The sequence below is a fragment of the Ovis aries genome, chromosome Y (assembly GCF_016772045.2).
Source record: "Ovis aries strain OAR_USU_Benz2616 breed Rambouillet chromosome Y, ARS-UI_Ramb_v3.0, whole genome shotgun sequence".
NCBI classification, from domain to species: domain Eukaryota; kingdom Metazoa; phylum Chordata; class Mammalia; order Artiodactyla; family Bovidae; genus Ovis; species Ovis aries.
This window is the reverse complement of record NC_082741.1, coordinates 2,150,905-2,174,161: the sequence shown is the minus strand read 5'-3', so window position 1 is coordinate 2,174,161 and position 23,257 is coordinate 2,150,905. Positions and strand designations below refer to the sequence as shown.

Sequence of the window (23,257 nt, the reverse complement as noted above, 5' to 3'; positions counted from 1 at the left end):
CAGCCCAACAGGCTCCGCCATCCCTGGGATTCTCCAGGCAAGAGTACTGGAGCGGGTTGCCATTTCCTTCTCCAATGCATGAAAGTGAAAAGTGAAAGTGAAGTCGCTCAGTCGTGTCCGACTCTTCGCAAGGACCCCATGGACTGCAGCCCTACCAGGCTCCTCCATCCATGGGAGTCTCCATGCAAGAGTACTGGAGTGGGGGTGCCATTACCTTCTCTGTGTTTCTGTTAGCAGAAATCATCTACAGGTTTCCTTCTCTAGAATTCCCAGCAAAGCAAATGTAAAAAAAAAAAAAAAAAAATACAGCTTCACTAAGTAAACTCTGGGTCAGATGTCCTTTGGGCAAAGTCTGCATACATGGATCAATGCCAACCCAAAGAATAGTATAATTAGAAGTAGGTTTAAAAATGTCTGGGCTTCCCTGGTGGCTCAGATGGTAAAGATTCTGCCTGCCATGGAGGAGACCTGGGTTCAGCCACTGGGTGGGGAAGATCCCCTGGAGGAGGGCATGGCAACCCACCCCAGTATTCTGGCCTGGAGAATCCCATGGACAGAGGAGCCTGGCGGGCTACGGTCCATGGGGTCACAGAGAGTCAGACACGACTGAGCGACTAACACTCTCACTTTCATAAAGATGTCTGCAAACTGACATCATCACCTTCCTAGAAACACTGCTAGTTTTTCCCACCAGGAACCACCAAATGTGATGTATCGCCTGAGATATATTTGTCTACCATCTTTCATGCCTGCATTTCATACCATTCAGAACGCGTCAGGCATGAAAAATACACAGACCTTGGAACATTAATAAAGGACTGAAATATGTTTTCTTCCTGAAGGTTTTATATCTTCAGACACTCTGCCACCGCTGGCAGCGTTTGTACAGGATAAAGTGGAGTCAGAAGGAGGAAGGCAGGTGACCTGCTGGAAACCCAGATATTGAAGCTTTGTGTTTACTCTGTAGAGGAGACGCCTGATCTTGAATTCTCTGACCTCAGAGAGGCTTGTCACCCCCCTGGAAAGCGTAAATTTACCATTTACTCTGAGGCATTGGCAACCCACTCCGGTACTCTTGCCTGGAAAATCCCGTGGACGGAGGAACCTGGTAGGCTGCAGTCCATGGGGTCGCACAGAGTCGGACACGACTGAAGCGACTTGGCAGCAGTAGTAGCAGCTGAGGCATCAGAATTACATAAAATATGTAGATTCATATTAGGGAATTATTATCTTTGGTGGCTCAGATTGTAAAGAATCTGGCCACAATGCAGGAGACCTGAGTTCAATCCCTTAGCTGGGAAAATGCCCTGGAGGAGGGCATGGCAACCCACTCCAGTATTTTTGCCTGGAGAATCCCATGGACAGAGGAGCCTGGCAGGCTACAGTCCATGGGGTCGCAAAGAGTCAGACATGGCTTAGCGACTCACACATACACATACAACAAGAAAGCTGGCTTAAAACTCAACACTCATAAAATTAAGATCATGGCATCTGGTCCCATCACTTCATGGCAAATAGATAGGGAAACAGTGATTGACTTTATCTTCTTGGCCTACAAAATCACTGCAGACGATGACTGCAGCCGTGAAATTAATAAGAGATAGTTTGCCCCTTGGAAGAAATGCTATGACCAACCTAGACAGCATATTACAAAGCAGAGACATTACTTAACCGACAAAAGTCCATCTAGTCAAAGCTTTGGTTTTTCCAGCAGTCATGTACGGATGTGAGAGTTGGACCATAAGGACGGCTGAGCACCAGAGGAAGGCTGATGCTTTTGAGCTGTGGTGTTGGAGAAGACTCTTGAGAGGCCCCTGGCCTCTGAGGAGATCAAACCAGTCAATCGTAAAGGAAATCAGTCCTGGGGGTTTATTGGAAGGACTGATGCTAGAGCTCCAATGCTTTGGCCGCCTGATGTGAAGAGTCGACTCATTGGAAAAGACCCTGATGTGGCGAAGGATTCAAGGCAAAAGGAGGAGGCAGTGGAGGATGAGATGGCTGGAGAGAATCACTGACTCAGTGTTGTAGTTTCAGGTGGACTGGAAAGGGATCAAACCCACGTCTCTTGTGTCTCTCGCCTTGGCAGGTGGATTTTCATCCCTTGGATGCCTGGGAAGCCCAACTGATTGAATTATTTGTCCATAAAAGAAGCTTTGTTACTAACCTCTTATATGATCATTTGCTGCTTCCCTGGTGACTCAGATGGTAAAGAATCTGCCTGCAATGCAGAAGACCTGGGTTCCATCCCTGGGTCGGGAAGATCCCCTGGAGGAGGGCATGGCAACCCGCTCCAGTATTCTTGCCTGTAGAATCCCCTGGACAGAGGAGCCTGGTGGGCTCCAGTCCATGGGGTCACAGAGAATGAGACAGAACTGAGCCACTAAGACATTTCCACACACATAAAGTACAGTTTAAGCTTAAATAGTCTCCCCAAAATTTTGCTTTTGAAGACAAGGTCTCCGAGGCATTAAACTGACAGAGGGATTCAGTCCTGCAGTGAACGCTGTTTTCTCTGATCCAGTGCAGAATCAACTGCAGGAGATTCTTGCCTGAACACGAGAGACTGGGTCCATAACGCATCTATTTTTCCCCTACTGCAAATTCTCTGCTCATAATATACGGGTTAAATGATACTAATGTGTGTTATATGATTTGGCATAATTGCCAGATAATTTTCTAGGATGTAATCTGCATTTTTACGTTGACTTAGAGACTGCAGTGTCAAACACTCATAAGTTAAATTAATGAAGGCCTCCTGAGTTAATTGTTCAGAGTCAAGGACTTAGGTTGACAAGGAGTGAGACGACCACGCTGCTTTCACTGCGTTTAAGAATTTTCATTGGAAATCAGACTTGAGAGAAAAATAATAATAAACTGTACTACAGAGGATTCAACAAAAGCCACTGGGTCAAATGAGCCTCACTCTTTCCTTGGTGGGGTGCCGGGGTCCAGCCCCGGTGGATCCAGGGAATTCGAAGGGTGGACGGAGTCGGCGAGGAAAACTTATTTATTTATTAATATAAGATTAGATTAGGAAGAAATAGTGTAGTAGGAAGATTAAGTGGAGAGAAGAGGCTGATTAACTTGGGTTATGTGGAAAACCAATAAAGTTCCAGACAAGGAGCTTGCACCATCTACGTTAGGCCGCCGGCGCCCATTTGAATATCGGAGAGTGCCCCGCCTTGGGCTCTCTCTCTTACGGATCTTAAAAGCCGGGACAAGTAAGTAGACACAGTGAGCCTCCACGTCCCAGATGGGAATTCAGCCTGAAATTAGAGTAAAGAGGAGACACGGGGGAAACCAGTCCAGCGACTGGTTCCCCTTCTATTGTCCTTCAAGGCCTTTTATACTTTTGATTATACATAGAGATCAATGGGTAATACAAAATTATGTAGTGTTCACAGCCCAGACTCTTTCTGTATATTTTTTGTGTACAAAAGGTCTCAGGTGATTTACATTATCTTCTGGCCAGGAGGCTTGTTAACACTTCTTTGGCTCTCTTTCTTAATGAATGTTAATTTCGTTTCCCCTGAAGTGTTTTTCTTTAATCTGCATCTCCTTAAAGCATTAAAGTTACATCTCTGTAGAACAAAGGCACAGTGGGTTATAACAAAGAAGGTACTTAACTCAAAGATCTAATGTTGCTAATACCAGGTCTACTACTTGTTTTCCTATATACCAACTTTATCTAAAAATAAAGGATATGAAAATTTGGCAGCAAGTATTGGCTCAACAAATGAAACCTTTAATCAGTCCTATTCTAAAGATTTTGACTCCTCGGAAGCCCCTACATTCCTAGGATGTTTTAAGCTTCCTGTGCCTCCTGCGGTCAGGAGGCCTCAAACAATCACACGCGCGGCTGTACGAGTCCTGCAGGCAGGCTAGAAAGCCATCAGAGGGGTTTTTGGATTGAAACACCCTTTCAAATGCAGAAGACTAAAGCCCTGAATTGACTTTTTCCAGAGAATGTCAGAAGAATGGAAAAGCAGGCAGATTCTTATTTTTGGGGGGTAGATGCTCAGGAAATTCCAGGGGGAAAACCTGAGGTCTGATTAGCCTTGCCATCAGAGCTCTTGCCGTGTGACCTTGTCACGGGTGGAATTCCTCACGCTGGCTCCCGGCAGTGGGATTTTTTTTTCTTTTTTTTTTTTAAGTTAATTTCCTGCATCGTAGTTGATTTACAGTGTCACGGCCATAGAGCAAAGGGACCCCGCTATAGACAGACATGCATATTCTTGTTTCAGTATTCTTCTCCACGGTGGTTTATCACGGGATATTGCATGTAGTTCCCCGTGCTGTACAGCAGGACCTTACTGTTGGTCCATTCTACATGTAATATAGCCCTCTGCTAACTGCAGGCCCCAACTTCATCCCTCCCTCTTCCCTTTTGCCTCCTGGCAACGGCAGCTCTATTTCTGATGTCTGAGAGCCTCTTTCTGCTTTTGTAAATAACTTCCTTTGTGTCATAGTTGAGATGCTGCCTGTAAGTGATGTCATACATTTTGTCTTTCTCTGACTTACTTGGGCTGATAATCGCTGGGTCCATCCGTGCGGCTGCAGATGGCGTTCTTTCTTTTTCATGGCTGAGTAATATTCCATTGTCTGCATGGGCCACGTCTTCTTTATGCATCCATCTCTTGAATGACATTTAAGTTGCTTCCATGTCTTGGCTTTTTGTAAATAGTTCCTCAGTAAACACTGGGTGCATGTATCTTTTTGAATTATAGTTTTCTCCACATATATGCCCAAGAGTTGAATTGCTAGGTCATGCTCAACTCTTTACAAACCCCACGAACTGTAGCCCACTCGGCTCCTCTCTCCATGGGATTCTCCAGGCAAGCATACTGGAGTGAGGTGCCATGCCTGCCTCCGGGAGATCTTCCCGACCCAGGGAATGAACCCACATCTTGTGGGTCTCCTGCATTGGCAGATGGGTTCTTTACCACTAGGACCACCTGGGCAGCCCCTCTGGGTCAGTCATATGGAAGCTATACTTTAGTTTTTTCAGGAACCTCCATGGTGCCCTACATCGCTGCCATACCAACTTATATTTCTACGTACAATACAAGAGAACTGCCTTCTCGGTATCATTTTTCTGTTCCTTGCACACTTGCTGTTTCAGTCCTTGCCCCTTGGTTTCTTTCTGTCCTTGCGCCCCGTTTATGAACATCCCCAGGTCATAGCTTCCATTTTACACACAAGATCACCAGTCACACAAGATTGCCTTTCATAGCAAGTCTAAACCATGCCAACCCCAGGCTTCTCAATTCTACAGAAATGTCAAGCACAGCGGCCCTCACCTTTTTCCCCACCGTCTGCCCTTCTTCCTTGTTGCACCCCTGTGTTATGCTCACCTGCTTTGAAGGAATCGCTCTTCATGAGGCTCGTGATAATCGGGGAGCGACACTGTGCTGTTTTTGTGTCATTTCCATTTCGTCCTGGATTTCATCCTCTCGATAGATTATAATGAACACATGCAGAAGCCCGTCTCAATATGTATTTACCTGATTTCTTTGTAGTCAAATCTGCTTCTGCTTTCCCTTTATCCTTCTCAAGATGTTGTCTGTGTATGTGTGTGTGTGTGCGTGCATGCTCAGTCATGTCCGACTCTTTGCAACATTCATGGACTGTAGCCCGCCAGGCTCCTCCATCCATGGGATTCTCCAGGCAAGAATACTGGAATGGGTTGCCCTGCCCTCCTCCAGGGGATCTTCCAGACTCAGGGGTCGAACTCACATCTCGTGCATTGCAGAAAGATTCTTTACCAAAGTTAGTCTTGTGTTAGGCGCTCAGTCGTGTCTGCCTCTTCGGGACCCCATGGACTGTAGCCCCGCCAGGCTCCTCCGTCCATGGGGTTCTCCAGCAAGAATACTGGAGTGGGTTGCCATGCCCTTCTCCAGGGCATCTTCCCGACCCAGGGATTGAACCTGCGTCTCCCATATCTCCTATATTGGCCTCTGGGTTCTTTACCACTAGGGCCACCAAAATGTTGGAATAGCTCCGAGTCCTTCTGAATCGTAACATTTCCCTTAATCTCATGCATCCATCCTGATAATACCTTTGCTAACGCTGTGCATTCAACTCCTTCCAAAATCTGCTCCCAGACTCTGGTCTCCAACCCAGACCTTCCTCAGTATCTGCATTCTTTTCCGGAAGGTTAAGCATCGCCCTGTTTCATATGGACGTCCGACAGCGTCTTCAGTTGTGACTTTATGGACTTTTTAAACGTTGGAGTTGATTTATGATATGATGTCCCTTTCGGGTGGACAACATAGTGATTCAGTATTCGGTAGCTTATAATCCATTTAAAGTTATTACAAATGATTGGCTGTGTTCAACTTTGTATCTTATTTATTTTATGCATAGCAGTTTGAATGTATGGTGTTTCTGAGCCTTCTGGACCTGCAGCAGATTTGCTTTATAGCTTGTTTGGAGAGTGCGGTGCCAGTTAACTGGGAGAAATTATTTATCATAAATTAGAAAAGGAGATTAGAGCAAATGTTACGATGGGACTTCATCTCCTAGCATTAAACGTAGGCTTTACGATCTCCTAGGGTCCTGCCAGAGTACATGTTCCTCCCCAGTTTTTCAGTAGCTGTAGGAGCAGCCTGAAGAACCATTAAATGTTTTCACAGTGCAAAATGTTCAGAGCCTCAGTAAAATAGCACTTTAAAATTTGAAAATCAGTGCAAACGCGCTTAACGAAGAGACATTTGGAGAGGGTCATCACGAGAAAGGATTCAAATGGTTTCATCGTAAATAAAATTTGAAAATCGAGACTTTTTAAAATTAAAATGGAGTTTAGGAATATTTGAAACTGCACTATTTTTTGCATAGTTTTTCACGTTAGATTTTTTTCCCGTTTATGAGAGTGAACCCTAAGATAAAGAAGGAATTCTTATGAAGTCATGTAACAGAAAGACACTTGAGAATCTTTCGGATGAAGTGATTCATGATGTGTGCGTAACTCCACTGGGCTTCATTTCACTAGTGCTTTTGATTGCATTAAATCAGTATGCTTTTGCAGACAGTTTGGTCTTGAAATGTCTGAGAATCTACAGCATATTTTGATAAAATCCAGTTCAGAGAACATCACACCATAATGTTATAACACAAACTCCTTTTTGTTAAATTTTTTTAAATTTTATTTTGTATTGTGGTATAGTCAATTAACAATGTCATGATAGTTTCAGGTGGACAGCAAAGGAACTCAGGCATATATACATATACATGTAACCATTGTTCCCCGAACTCCCCTCCCATCCAAGCTGCCGCGTGACACTGAGCAGAGTTCCCCGTGCTGTCCAGCAGGTCCTTGCTGGTTCTCCATGTTAAATACAGCCGTGTGTCCATGTCCATCCCAGACTCCCTGACTATCCCTTCCGCCATCCTTTCCCCTTCAGCAACCATGAATTCATTCTGTAAGTCTGAGAATCTGCTCTTTTCAGATTCCATGTATAAGTGATATCATATCATATTGATCTTATCTTTCTGGTTTACTTCGCGTCAAATGACAGTCTCTAGGTCCATCCATGGTGCCTGCAAGGGGCATTATTTCATTCCTTTTTTTTTTTTAATGCCTGAGTGATGTTCCATTGTTGGAGAAAGACATGGCAACCCCCTCCCATATTCTTGCCTGGAGAAGCCCATGGACAGAGAGGAGCCTGGCGGGCTACAGTGCACAGGCTCTCAAGAGTTGGACACGGCTGAGTGACTAAACCAATATCCCCTTGCATATCTGTATCACATCTTCTTTATCCATTCATCTCCTGATGGACACTTAGGTTGTTTGCACGTCTTGGCTGTTATAGACAGCGCTGCCGTGAACATGGGCTTGCTTGTATCTCTTTGAATGATGGTTTTGTCCGATATATGCCCAGTTGTATGATGGTTCTACTTTTAGGTTTTCAGGGACCCTCCCAACTCTTGTCCATAGTGGCTGCGCTAATTTGCACCTTACCAACAGGGTAGGAGACAAAGTCTGTTTAACTTTGGATGGCATGGGAGCTGGCTTCACGATCACATGTCTATGCATGTTATCATGCCGTTGGAAATGAAAAAGGAGATTCCCCCTTCTGCTTTTAGACGCAAACATGACTCTCAGAACGCTGTTACATAGTCCAGAGCAGGTCAGAATATAGCGGGAAGCTTTCCACACGGCGGGCTGTGCCTTTCTTGGGAGTAGAGTAACATTTCGTGTAGGACATTCCTCCCTTCCTGACGTTACCGGCTTGCAGTCATAAAGCCACGAGGTCTTCCCCATTCTGTTCTGACTTCGTCATTGTCGGTGAGCGTGTGCAGACCTTGCTGTTTTAGCTGCAGGACCGCCGAACGCAAGGACATGGGACGGCAGACCAGGGTTTGCCCGGAGCTGGCGAAGAGAAAATGGAACGGCTTTCTTTTCTTTTCGTCACCCGTCCGTTTTTGGTTGTGCTGGGTCTCTCTCGCTGTGCAGGCTTTGGGCTTCTCACTGCGGTGGTTTTTCTCGTTGCAGAGCACAGACTGGAGCCACACGGGCTTCAGTAGCTGTAGCAAGCGGACTCAGTCGTTGCGGTGTGCAGGCTTAGTTGCTGCACGGTATGTGGGATCTTCCGGGACCATGTCTGACTGCAAAAAAAAAAAAAAAAAAAACAAAACCTCTGCAACCCCTGGCAGTCAGCAGTGTGTGTTGTCTCTGTAGGTTCCCTTCTTGAGGACTTTCCATAGGAATGCAATTATTCTTTGTGTCTTGTGTGTCTGGCCTTGCTCTTGTGTGTCTGGCTCATGTAACTCAGCTCGTGTTTTCAAAACATTTGTAGGGACCCATTTTTCTGTGTGTGACCTGCGTTCTGTTGAAGGTGCAGACCACATTTGGAATATTCTTCATCTGATGATCATCCGAACTGCTTCCAGCTTTCACTATTACGCATCCTAATTCTGTGATCTTCCGTGGACGTGTATTTGTTTAAATGTGTGTCTGTGTTTTAGACGCTCAGTTGTGTCTGACTCTTTGCCACCCCATGGACTGTAGCCCGCCAGGCTCCACTGTCCATGGGATTCTCCAGGCAGGAATACTGGAGTGGGTTGCCATGCCCTTCTCCAGGGGATCTTCCTGAGCCAGGGATCAACCCTCTCCTGCACTGCAGGCAGATTCTTTGCCATTTGAGCCGCCTTCTCTGGGGGTCTGTATTCCTAACCCAGAATTGCTATGTGGCTTTCTACTAACTTTTGCAATTTATGGTCATGCTCCAACAAACGTAACCCGGTTTCCCCAAGCGCAGATGAACTTACTTTTGAGTTTTATTCTTTCTCGTTATCAAATGACCACTCCTTTAAAATCATCATTTTACACTGCGCTCGGTAGAGAGAAATAGGGTTTCTGAAAATATGAGCAACGTGTCTTTTTATGTGGACGTACTATTTGTCATCATCAGCTGTTCCTAATCACAGATGGACATCAGATCAAGATCACGTTAAGATTTCCCTTAACTGAAAAGAGTGGTAACAAAGTGAGGTGCTGAATGTGTTAATTAGCTTAATTGTGGTAATCGTGTCCGAATGTGTTCACAGACCATTCGATCATGTTGTGAAGCTTATATATATAAGCAGGATTTTATTTCTCATTTACTCCTAAATGAAGCAGAAATAAATAGTAAAATTCCCTTAAAGGTATGAAGAACAACACTTTAAAAAAGAATTAGGAATTTTAAGCCATTTTGAAAATGATGTCTGTGGCACACAAGCGATACTCATGGCAATTATCACTTTATTATCTGACAAGTGTTACAAGTCTTCAGACATCTGCATGTGGTGTGTTAGGTCTTAATGCTGAAAGTATGGCAACATTGAATTATTTATGGATTAATACATTTATTTAAATTTTGAATTGAAAAAATCCAAATATTTGGATTGAGATATATCCAAATGTTTGGCCTGAAATAAATCCAATTGAATAAATACACTTATTTAAGTAAATGCAAAATCAGTTAAAAGATGCTTACTCTTTGGAAGAAAAGCTATGACAAACCTAGACACTATATTAAAAATCAAAGACATCAGTTAACTGACAAAGATCCATATGGTCAAAGCTGTGATGTTTTTCCTGTAGTCATGTCCAGATGTGAGAGCTGAACCAGAAAGAAGGCTGAGTGTCAAAGAAGTAATGATTTTGAATGGTGGTGCTGGAGAAGACTCTTGACAGTCTCTTGGACAGCGAGAAGATCCAACCAGTCCATCCTAAAGGAAATCAGTCCTGAATATTCATTGGAAGGACTGACATTGAAGCTGAAGCTCCAGTCCTTTGGCCACCTGATGCGAAGAGCTGACTCATTTTTAAAGACCCTGATGCTGGGAACAATTGAGGGCAGGAGGAGAAGGGGATGACAGAGGATGAGATATTTGGATGGCATCACCGACTCGACGGACGTGAGTTTGAGCAAACTCCAGGAGATAGTAGAGGCTAGGGGAGCCTGGCGTGCTGCAGTCCACAGGGTCTCAAAGAACCAGACACTGCTTAGTGACTGAACAGCCACATTTAGTTAAATGTCTACAAGTTGAATGTATCTTTTTTGTTGCTCTATTAAAATGCACTAACTTTATATGTGGAATCTTAAAAAAAAATAGGGTACAGATGAACTTATCTACAAAACAGAGATAGAGTTACTGATGTAGAAAACAAACTTATGCTTACCTGGAGATAAGTGGAGATGAGAGGTAAATTGCAAGATTGACACTGACATGTTCACACTACTATATAAAATAGATAATTAATACGGACGTGCTGTACAGCATGGGAAACTTCACTCAGAACTCTGTCATGGCCTATACGAGAAAAGAATCTAAAAAAGAGTGGATATATGTATAACTGATTCACTTTGCCGTACACCTGAAACTACACTACACTGTAAATCAACTATACTCCAATAAAAGTTTTAGTAATAATAAAAAAATCATGCATTAACTTGATACAAAGATCTAGGAAAGAATGTCCACTGACCTGTAGTTGAAAATCACAGGTTCTGATTTAAAAAAAAAAAAAAAAGAAAAAGAAATTCCTGAGGGGATAAATGAAGATGAAGAGCATGGCTCGAAGCCCCTGCAGAAAGCGCCCTCCCGGTAGACTCAACAGATCCGTCTTCCACCCAGGACACCATAAATTAGGGGAGAGCAGAGTTTAAGGAGACGCTGACTGGCCATTGTTCTCTGTTTCCCCACTGCTTGCATTTGTTTCCACAGCACAGGGAAGCCAGTCGGACAGTATAATCACCACCATCCTTCTTGGAACGGGTTACTCTGCACTCACCTGCGGGGAGTCGAGGAAGCAGAAAAGAGCCCAGGGGAGAAATATCTCTTCTCTGCGTGTAGCAAACCTCAAACCTGGTTTACACCTCGAAACACCAGCCTGTAATTTATCTCACTGTGGTGTGATCCGCAATTAAGATAACCAGGTAAAACCATTCCGTTCAAAGGGAGTTCTGAGCAGTTGGCGGGAGTTGGCTCCTGGGTGTTCAATGTTTCAGCCTGTCTGCTGATTAGGAGACTGGAAGCTAGTCATCGGTTGCCCCTCTCTTTCACAAGGTTTGGAGCTGGGGACTTCACGGGCCGCCCAGTGGTTAAGAATCCACCTGCTGATGGGGACACGGGTTTGATCCCTGGTCTGGGACGATCCCGCATGCCCTGGTAAAACTAAGCCCGTGAACCACAGCTACTTAGCCAGTGCTTTAGAGCCTGGGGGCCGTAACTACTGAGCCCATGTACCTTGCCCTTCTCCAGGGGATCTTCCCAACCCAGGGATCGAACCCAGGTCTCCCGCATTTCAGGCGGATTCTTTACCAGCTGAGCCACCAGGGAAGCCCAGGAATACTGGAGTGGGTAGCCTATCCCTTCTCCAGCGAATCTTCCTGACCCAGGAATCGAACCGGGGTCTCCTGTATTGCAGGCAGATTCTTTGCCACCTGAGCCACCAGGGAAGCCCAGGAATACTGGAGTGGGTAGCCTATCCCTTCTCCAGTGAATTTTCCTGACCCAGGAATCGAACCGGGGTCTCCTGTATTGCAGGCAGATTCTTTACCACCTGAGCCATCAGGGAAGCCCCCAAACAAACAAATACTCTTTTTTAAAAATTTCGAAAGAATTGGAGCTGATGGTCTGTAGAAAAATAACCACGTGGCATTCTTTCCCTTTGTAAATTTTATTATTCCGTTATTATATGAGGGAGCTGCACTTTTCTTTTTCTCATAAAAATGAGTGTATTTGGGATGGGATTTATAATATGAAATCTGTTTTGAGCTGAATGAAAATGAAAACAAAACACACTGTGATTGAAGAGTCTCAGAAAAAATAGCTAAACTTCTGATTTTAAAGCCATAAAAACAAGAGCAAATTAAATCCCAAGTATATGGAAGGAAATGAATTATAAAGACCAGGAAAAAAAGATCAGTGAGAGAAAGAACGGTTAAACAGTGGATGAAACCAATTAAATCAAAAGCTGGTCCTTGGGAAAGTTCAACAAAATTATGTCGTTTCTAGCCATCTGGTCAGGAAAATAAAAGATAAGACACAGATAGATGAAAAAGGGTCACTGTTAAGGGCTTCATAAATATTGATGTAATAATTAGTGAATATTGTGAACAAGTTAATACCAATACATCTGACAACCTGGAGAATCAATGAAGAAGTATTAATGATGCAAATTAGTAAAATTCATGCAAGAAGAAAACATTAAGCATATAAGCCTGTGTATATTTAACAAATATAATTTGCAGTTAAAAAAAAAAATAGGTTCCAAAGAAGACTTGAAGAAGAAATGGCTTATCAGGTGAAACATAAAATGAAAATTTATGAAATAAAAATGCAAAATGCATGCAAAGTCACCTAGAAAATAGAAGATGAGAAAATGCTCTCAAACTCCTTTGAGGAGGCGAATATTATACCAACACAGCATGAAAAATTCATTACAATAAAAGGCAGCTGTAGATGAATACCCCTAGTAAATCTTCGTTGAAAAATCCTTAGCTAAATATTTTAAGGAGAATGCAGCAATGTATAAAAATTAGTGTCTACGTTGGGTTTAAAGATAGGAATAGGGACGGTTGGTTTAACACGGAGTAACTCATCAGAATGAGACGATAGACTTGTAGAACAGAAATGAAAATCCAGCTAAATCCAAACAAGAATAATTAGCTAAGAAAAACTGAAATAGGGGCTTCCCTGGGGGTGATTCAGCTATAAAAGAACTAACCTGGCATGCAGGAGCTGCAAGAGACGTGGGTTCAATCTCTGGGCTGGGAAGACCCCATAGAGGAGGAAGTGGCAACCCACTCCAGTGTTCTTGCCTAGAGCGTCCCATGGACAGAGAAGCCTGGTGGGCTACAGTCCGTGGGGTTGCTAAGAGTCGGGCACGACTGAGTGAGTAAGCTCTAAACACCACATATATAAAAGAGGTCTCTTCACAGTTAACTAAACGACTCTTACCAGTTAAACCTGATTCGCCAGTAATAGTAAAAAAAAAAAAATTAGAAGAAAACTTCACAAGATGCTTCCACTGGGGTTAACACAATGAAAACAGAAACACAAGACTATCACAGTATTTACAATTCTTTTCAATTACACAAGTGTTGGATAAAGAACTCTAAACATTGAGAAGCCTGGTTGTGAAATACAGAGGGACTGTTCAGTTCAGTCGCTCAGTCGTGTCTGACTCTTTGCGACCCCATGAATTGCAGCACGCCAGGCCTCCCTGTCCATCACCATCTCCCGGAGTTCACCCAAACCCACGTCCATTGAGTCGGTGATGCCATCCAGCTATCTCATCCACTGTCGTCCCCTTCTCCTCCTGCCCCCAATCCCTCCCAGCATCAGAGTCTTTTCCAATGAGTCAACTCTTCGCATCAGGTGGCCAAAGTACTAGAGTTTGAGCTTCAGCATGAGTACTTCGAATTAATATTCAGGATTGATTTCCTTTAGGATGGACTGGTTGGATCTCCTTGCAGTCCATGGGACTTTCAAGAGTCTTCTCCAACACCACAGTTCAAAAGCATCAATTCTTCAGCTCTCAGCTTTCTTCACAGTCCAACTCTCACATCCATACATGACCACTGGAATAACCATAGCCTTAAGTAGACGGACCTTTGTTGGCAAAGTAATGTCTCTGCTTTTGAATATGCTATCTAGGTTGGTCATAACTTTCCTTGCAAGGGGTAAGGGTCTTTTAATTTTGTGACTGCAGTCACCATCTGTAGTGATTTTGGAGCCCCCCCAAATAAGGTCTGACGCTGTTTCCACTGTTTCCCCGTCTATTTCCCATGAAGTGATGGGACCGGATGCCATGATGTTAGTTTTCTGAATGTTGAGCTTTAAGTTAACTACTTTCAAATTCCAGGTCTAGCCTTCATTTTCATTTTGGTCATTGAACAGTGCAAGTCAGAACACTGAATTTGGTAAGTAAGAATAACAATAATTAGAAGAGTGATAATGGTCATGGCAATAGTTCAGGGCCATTTGGGAATGAAAGCTGAGATATGTCATTTAGATTTTCATTCATTATGGAGTTAACAAACAACCCTGAGGGCTTCCCTGGTGGCTCAGTGGTAAACAACCCACCTGCCAATGCAGGAGACGTGGGTTCGATCCCTGGCTTGGGGAGATCCAGGAGAAAGTAGCAACCCACACCTGTATTCTTGCCTGAAAACAGGAAGTTGAGATTGACATTAACGGAACTCATTTGACAAGCCCTATGGTTATTTCGTTAAACTTGATGGTAAGCCGTGGCATCAGTGTATGAGCTTTCATGGATAGAATCGTACTTATTTCTAGAACCGATTGTTGACTGTAAATGAGACTGGGTGAAATGGTCCGAAAGGTCACAGATGCCAAGAGATATCAGAGTCGCCCAGTTAGATCACAGCGAAAGAAGTAAGATAGGGCTATTTTCTTCTTTCTTTCAAAAGCTCAACTCTCATCCAAAGAAAGAAAGCCTAAATGATAACTTAAGGTCGATAGCAGTGAACATGAGGATTGAAAAAGGAAAACGCGTTGCATTTCGGTGGTTAAAGTTTGCAAAGAAAAAATAAGGGTAGGCAAGAAGGATATAATGCCAACAAAAGTTGGCTGTGGGAATAAAAGGCTCTTTGATACATGCCTGCTGTAGGAGAGGAAAGGAAATCTGAGACCCCTCCCCCAATTTAGAAAAAAAAAGAAGAATATTACATCACCATTCATCGTTAAATGCCAGCTACTGAAAGCAACTTTTCCACTTTGCAGAGAAAGTGGTAAGATTTATTAAAGTGTCCATTAGAAGAGATGTTGTTGTTCAGTTGCTCAGTCGCGTCCAAGTCTTTGTGATCCCTTGGACTGTAGCCCGCTAGGCTTCCCTGTCCTTCACTATCTCCCAGAGCTTGCACAAACTCATGTCCATCGAGTCAGTGATGCCAGCCAACCATCTCATCCTCTGTCGTCCCCTTCTCCTCCCGCCTTCAATCTTTCCGGGCATCAGGGTCTTTTCCAAGGAGTCACCTCTTCCCATCAGGTGGCCAAAGGATTGGAGCTTCAGCCTCAGTCCTTCCAGTAACTAGTCAGGGTTGATTTCCTTTAGGGTGGACTGGTTTGATCTCCTTGCTGTTCGAGGAACTCTGACGAAGAAATGTGTTCTCAAGCACATGTAAAATTCGCAAGTGAGGACAGAGTAGAAAAGATCCAATCATGATTTCTGAGTCAGGGTTTTTGTGTTTCCATTAGGAACAATTCCTTGTGGCGCTCAGAATGGAAACTGCGTAGCATCTTCCTTGCCCCGAGCTGAAGTCTTAGGACTTCCATTCTTGGGCTGTAACCGGAAACCGTCCTGGGATGACTACTGTGTTCCTTCTTTGTTTATGCTGACCCCTTAAGGAAAAGGCTGGCCGCCCTGTGCCCTAGCGGATTGCAGATGGAAATGCAATGTTTACTGGAAAGAAAGTAGCGTCTGTTTTTCTATACATTTTTCTAGAAGAACCTAAAAGGATGTGCATATAAGCTAAGCATACAATAAAATAAAATTATAATGTTCTGCTTTATGATTAAATGCTTCAGAATGCAGCTGCCAGTGCAGGAGATGCAGGAGACGTTGGGAATATCCACTGGGGAAAGGAATGGCAACTCACTCCAGTATTCCTGCCTGGAGAATCCCAGGAACTGAGGAGCCTGCATATCTACAAGTTTCTTCCCGTATTAAGTCTGTGAATATGGTAACACATGTTTACCTTTTTATAAAAGCTTCTCACCAAAAATTAATACCGTTCATTTATTTTTTAACCTGTTACTGCATTGTAACAGGACTTCAACTCTGCTGGAACTTTTATAGAAGTAGGCAACTGTAATAAAACCGATGAAGATTATTTTCCTGAAAATACGACTTAGTGAGATACCATCCAAGGGGGCACAAAAATGATGCAATTTAGCACACACATATAAACAGACACATATAGCATCACTTCTGTCTTAATATGCTTCCGTGATAAAAATCCTGTTCACTGATTCTAAATCTCTACCAAAAATTAAAACCCTCATTGTAATTATGTTTACGTGGATATAGTGTATATGCCAGTATGCTAGATATAAGAAACGTTGCTATTTGTGGTTCAGATGATAAAGAATCTGCCTCCTGTGCAGGAGACCCGAGTTCCATCCCTGGGTGGGGAATGTCCCCTTGGCCGGCATGCTAAATGTCAGAAATATTACTGTTCGTGGTTCAGAACATAAAGAATCTGCCTGCAATGCAAGAGACCCGAGTTCCATCCTGGATCTGGAAGATCCCTTGGCCAGTATGCTAGATACTGGAAACATTAGTATTTTCAGTTCAGTTCAATCGCTCAGTCATGTCCGACTCTTTGCGACCCCATGAACCGCAGCACACCAGGCTTCCCTTTCCATCACCGACTCCCAGAGCTTGCTCAAACTCAAATCCGTCGAGTCGGTGAGGCCATCCAACCGTCTCATCCTCTGATATCATTGTATTCATGGAATGTTTCCATGCTTGTCCTACAAAGTGAAAACTTCGGCTGGTTTGACTATGTGTGTTCAAAGAAAAGAAAGTGAAGTCGCTCAGTCGTGTCTGACTCTTTGTGGCCCCATAGACTGTAGCCTACCAGGCTCCTCCATCCGTGTGTGTTGAAACCAGTGTTAATGGTTAAGTGGTTCTGAGTGAGTTTACTACAATCTCCCACCTTGTACTTTTATAAGGGACTGCGCTTTGCAGTGAAATCTCACTAAGTTGTATTTTCAGGAAAATAATTTTCATTGGTTTTATTACAGTTGCCTACTTCTATAAAACTTCCAGGCAGAGTTGAAGTCCTATTACAATGCAGTGACAGGTTAAAAAATAAATGAACGGTATTAATTTTTGGTGAGAAGGTTTTATAAAAAGGTAAACACGTGTTGCCATATTCACAGACTTCATATAGGAAGAAACTTGTAGATATTCAGTGTATTTTTAAGGCAGGCAAATTTAAATAACTAAAGAGGTATTTATTTATTTTAATTCAAAGCTGTGTTGAATGTTAAGAGTAATTAAAGCTTTTCTTTTCCAGTAAATTTTGCCTGAAGTTTTTATATAACTGAAATGGGAAATTTCTAACAACTTTTAATGAATAAGTTAATTAAAATGTGTTGAAATACATATATAAATATAGAAATGGGTCTTGGGAATATATTCAAAGGGATCATTATTTTGAAAACACTCTGCTAAACACATTATGCTATCTCTTCATCAGATTATTTGATTAGATCATTGCATTTTGCTTAAGTTTCATGGGGTAGGACGGACTCTTGTGGTGGTAATCATAGTTGTCGTCTCTCAACCACTTGGAAGAAAAAGTAACCAAGGAATGTGCCATGTATGTAAAGGAATACAGAGTAACGGGAATTGCCGGCGGTCCAGTCCTTAGGACTCTGAGCTTCCACAGCTGAGGGCCTGGGTTTGATCCCTGCTCAGGGACCTGCGATCCCATAAGTCATTCAGTATAGCCAGAAAATATAATTAAAAAATCAAAGAGCCCAGAATATTGATAGGAAGTGGCAGGCAGATAACAGCTACCAGAACGTGTTTTTTGTTTTTCCTCTACACATTGAACACAGAAGTGGAAATAGCATCTAGTTTTTATGTTTGTGAGTTTAGATACACTTGTATGGTTTTATGCCATGGGTGGAGTACCTCACGGTTTTAAGCACCTTTCTAAGATGCACTTGTGAGTGGGAAATAAAATGGTTCTCCATAGCATGCCTGGCAGTTGTTAAGACCCCCAGTATCTTGTCAAAATTGCCTCTACTTTTTGTCTGCCACTATTTCTTTACTGCTGTAATAAAGTGAATAATATATGAAGTCGTAAGAAGAGACAGACCCTTGGACATCTCTCTACTGCCAGCCAAAAGTTCTGACCAGCGTCTAAAAGCGTGACATTCTGATTTAACTCCAGTTTCTGGTAAAGGACACTAAAAAGAGATTTGACGACTCAGGTTATCATGTCAGCACTTACTACAGGTTGGCCTTATTTTGCAGTGCTTTGGTTTACACGGACTTGTCCTGTGGCTCAGCTGATAAAGAAGCTGAGACCTGGGTTCGATCCCTGGGTTGGGAAGATCCCCTGGAGAAGGGAAAGGCTACCCACTCCAGTATTCTGGCCTGGAGAATTTCACGGACTGAATTAGTCCATGGGATCGAGAGTCAGACACGCCTGAGTTGCACACAGCATCATTAGTTGCAGAGTGTGGACGTACTCACTCCCTGGTATGTGGGATCTTAGTTCCCCGACCAGGGATTGAACTCATGTCCCCTGCATAGCACAGTGGCTTCTTAATCACTAGACCACCAGGGAAGTCCCTGACACTCCTTGTTGGTTGTAGTAAAGATGCCACCATCATAGTAAAGATACCACCATCATAGTAAAGACACCACCATCAGTGTCTCCACCATTGCAGGGTCTGAGGTTACAAAGTATCCCAGTCTCTTACGTAGGGATTAAAATAAGCCACCTGACCCTTGGTGTGCAATTACTATCCCGTGACTGCTCTTCCAACTGGCATAGTTGGAGGAAGTGAAGTGAACTGACAATCACTCAGTCGGGTCCAAACTCTTTGCGACCCCATGAGCTATACGGTCCCTGGAATTTTCCAGGCCAGAATACTGGAGTGGGTAGCCTTTCCCTTCTCCAGGGGATCTTCCCAACCCAGAGATCAAACCCAGGTCTCCCGCGTTGCTGGTGGAGTCTTTACTAAGCTGAGCCAACAGGAAAACCAGTGTAGAGCAATGTATAGTTAGTTATCTATATGTAGCATTGGATTTCTGAGTGGAGTGCTTCAGACTAAATTTTCCTAGTACTACTCATGATTCTTGGGAGCTTCCCAAGTGATGTGTTAGTAAAGAATCTGCCTGCCCCTGCAGGAGACACAAGAGACATGGGTTCAATCCGTAAGTCAGTAAGATCCCCAGGAGAAGGAAATGGCAACCCACTCCAGTATTCTTGCCTGGAGAATCAAGTGGTCAGTGGAGCCTGGTGGGCCACAGTCCATGGGGTCACAAAGAGTCAGACACGACTGAGCATATATGTTCACAATTCTTCAGCATCCGTTTTAATGTAAACAGTTCAGTAAGCTTCCTAAAGTGCGTCTCCTCTTTGAATTCGAAATTCACACTTTCCAGCTCAGAACTTCAAGGACGTCTTCTCAAGAATATAACAGGCTGTGTTTTGATTTCCTCTAACACCCCCTCCTCCCTGCCCCACCATCCTCCACTTTTTTCCTTTCTTCCAAAATGTCAAGACATTGTGGGATTTATACCCTCTGATTGAAAAAGAAAGGGAAAAAATAAAGAGCTTGTTGAGTGCACAGTAGAGCGTGCCTCACGCCAGCCTCAGCTTATGGGAGAGATAAATGCGGTAACTTGAAATTCCCATCACTTCAAGCACCGCTCGGGTTATTTAAAGACTGATGTTTGCTTAGTTGTGTTTCTAAAGAACTGTAATGAGAGCTGTATGTGGAGAAGAAAATGTCGTGAACTAGTGCAAAGTCATCTGAGACTTCAGGAAAATGAGTTTCCTTCTGTGGATGCCTCTGTTCATTTCAGGGCCAATTATGCAGAATAGCACTGTCCGTATCAGAAATGTCGCTGAAATCTCGTGAATCTATCAGGTCGCATACCAACAATCTGACTTTTAGCTACTGTATTGGTCAGGGTTCCCCAAAGAAGCGGAATTATCTGCGCATGTATGTTCTTCTTGTTCACTCGCTCAGTCGTGTCCAACTCTTTGCAACCCCATGAATCGCAGCACGCCAGGCCTCCCTGTCCATCAGCAACTCCCGGAATTCACTCAGACTCAGGTCCATCGAGTCGGTGATGCCATCCAGCCATCTCATCCTCTGTCGTCCCCTTCTCCTCCCGCCTTCAATCTTTCCCAGCTTTTTTCCAATGAGTCAGTTCTTTGCATCAGGTGGCCAGAGTATTGGAGCTTCAGCTTCAGCACCAGTCCTTCCAGTGATACTCAGGGTTGATTTCCTTTAGGATGGACTGGTGGGATCTCCGTGCAGCCCAAGGGACTCTCAAGAGTCTTCTCCAACACCACAGTTCAAAAGCATCAATTCTTCATTGCTCAGTCTTCTTGATGGTCCAACTCTCACATCCGTACATGACTACTGGAAAAAGCATATGGCTTTGGGTATGTGGACCTTTCTCAGCAAACTGATGTCTCTGCTTTTCGATAGGCTGTTGGTTTCGTTGTAGCTTTCCTATATATGGAGAGAGACATTTATTTTAAGGAGTTTGCTTACATGATTGTGGAGATTGATGCATTGAAATCTGCTGGACAAAGAGCAGTCCAGAAACCCAACAGCTAATATTTCAGTTCAAGTCTAAAGTCTGTCTGGTGGCAGAATTCTCTTTTCCACAGGGGGCCTCAGTTGTTGTTGGTTTTTTTTTTTTTTTTTTTTTTTTTTCCTGTTTTAACGACTTCACCTGAGAAGATGTGACCCACCAGCATACTATGGAGGGCAATTTGCTTTACTCCCAGCCTTCTAATTGAAATCTCAGTCTCATCTTTAAGGACTCATCATGAGGACTTCCCTGGTGGCTCAGATGGTAAAGTGTCTGCCTACAATATGGGAGACCCGGATTTGATCCCTGGGTCGGGAAGATCCTCTGGAGAAGGAAATGGCAATCCACTCCAGTATTCTTGCCTGGAAAATCCTATGGACAGAGGAGCCTGGTAGGCTACAGTCCATGGGGTCACAAAGAGTCAGACATGACTGAGCCCCTAAACTTTGACTTTTCACTTTCAGCGTATACCTTCTAAACCTCTAAACTCTATTAAGGAACCTCTAAATTCTAAAGTAACCTCTAAACTCTAAAGTAACCTCTCAACTCTAAAGTAAGCTCTAAACTCTAAAGTAACCTCTAAACTAGTATTTGGCCAAATATCTGAGTACCTTGAGGGCACATAGAGTTAAACCATCACAAATACTTTCCTTGCTGTACATTTGTGGAAATTAATTTATGAATAATCAGAGGTACTTGCAACAAATATGTTGTGACTGGGCATCTAACGTGTCTAACGTTTGGTAAAATAAGAGAGTCTATTATTACCATTGTTCGACTGACCTGTTAATATTTCCTACTCTGGCAAAAGGGTCTTTCAGTTGTTGAGTGTGAGAAAATCTGAGACTAGAACCATGAGAATATGGGAGCATGTGGATGGAAATCCATGTGAATGGAAATCTACTTGTTTTGTTACTGTTTGATCTGGATCCATTGTTCAGACCACTTTATAGACATTATGTCATCTAATATCAACAGTGTCACAATATTTACATAAGAGTCGAAGCGTATGAAAGAGAGAAGGTAAAGTTACCAAGGGGGCTTCCCTAGTGACTGCTTGGGAAAGAATACACCCACAGCATAGACCATGCAGGTTCTATCCCTGGGTCGGGAAGATTCCCCTGGAGGAGGAAATGGCAACCCACTCCAGTATTCTTGCCTGGACAACTCCATGGAGAGAGAAGCCTGGCGGGCTGCAGTCCACGCAGTTGCAAAGAGTCGGATGTGACTTAGCAACTGCAGAACCACAAAGAAGGCACAGTGGAATGGGTTTCATGTCAATTTTGTTATTTGTGTATCAGACGTTCAAAGCAAATATTCATTCAACTACTGTCTACCGTTGTATCAGGCTTCCCAGTTACATGAATACTGATTTGTTGCATTTTTTTTTTTCCACACGGGCATCACCACTGTAAACATAGACCAAATAAATTCAAATTAATCAGATCACTTATTCTTCTGCTTTCAAGTAACTGCAAGACAGGCACGTTGATTTAACACACGTTGAACAGGGAACAGTTTGTGTTTCTGAGCATGGCGCAGCATAGCTTTCAGTGGTATTGTTTTAGGAACATTTTTTTTGTTTTAGCTCTGTGGACACTTTTGCTTCTAAACCAGAGCTGAGTCTTGCAAGCAGTGTTCCTGGGCTTACGCCTTCCGGGTTGTTGTGGTTCGGTCGCTCAGTCGTGTCCGACTCTTTGTGACCCCATGGACTGCAGGATGCCAGGCTTCTCTGACCATGGCATTTCCCGGGGAAGAATGCTGGAACAGGTTGCCATTTCCTTCTCCAGGGGATCTTCCCGACCCAGGGATCAAACCCAGGTCTCCACTGGCGGGCAAGTTCTTTACTATCTGAGCCACCAGGGAAGCCCACACTTTCCAGAAGGATTCCAGAAGTCAGAAAACTTCTATTATTTTGTGTTCTGATTCTCAGTTCTTTAAATCTTGCTCAGGAATCCAGAACGCAAACAAGTATTTGTCAAAGTGAAGTCGCTCAGTCATGTCCAACTCTTTGCGACCCGGTGGACTGTGGCCCACCAGGCTTCTCCGTCCATGGGATTCTCCAGGCAAGAATACTGGAGTGGGTTGCCATTTCCTTCCTGACCCACAGATCGAACCAGGTCTCCCGCATTGCAGGCAGATGCTTTAACCTCTGAGCCACCAGGGAAGCCCTGAATTGGTCAGGGATTATCCTTATTTGCACTTGGACAGAAATAAATCTCCAGTTTTAAGAAGTGTCTGCATTCTAATCCTACATTAGATTTCCTGACATTCTTTACTTTTCACTTTGTATTTGAGGTTGGAACACTGCTGCCAACAGTTTCGTGATCCAAAATTGACCGTTCTGTCAAGATTCTGTTTACTTGCAGAAATCCACAAGTTGCATGATCTGATAATGCCTCTCTTCCTGTTTCGCTTCTGTGTTCAATCTCCCACTTCAAG

General features: G+C 43.6%; 1 long non-coding RNA gene across 1 annotated transcript in view; it reads left to right on the top strand.

Annotated features, from left to right (window-relative positions):
* LOC105605322 (uncharacterized) overlaps nucleotides 1–23,257 on the top strand; it is a 128,418-nt gene that overhangs the window by 9,615 nt on the left and 95,546 nt on the right. Inside the window, exon 1 of the long non-coding RNA XR_009598983.1 lies at nucleotides 1–23,257. This exon is cut by the window's left edge and continues 9,615 nt beyond it. This is a non-coding gene — a long non-coding RNA (uncharacterized LOC105605322).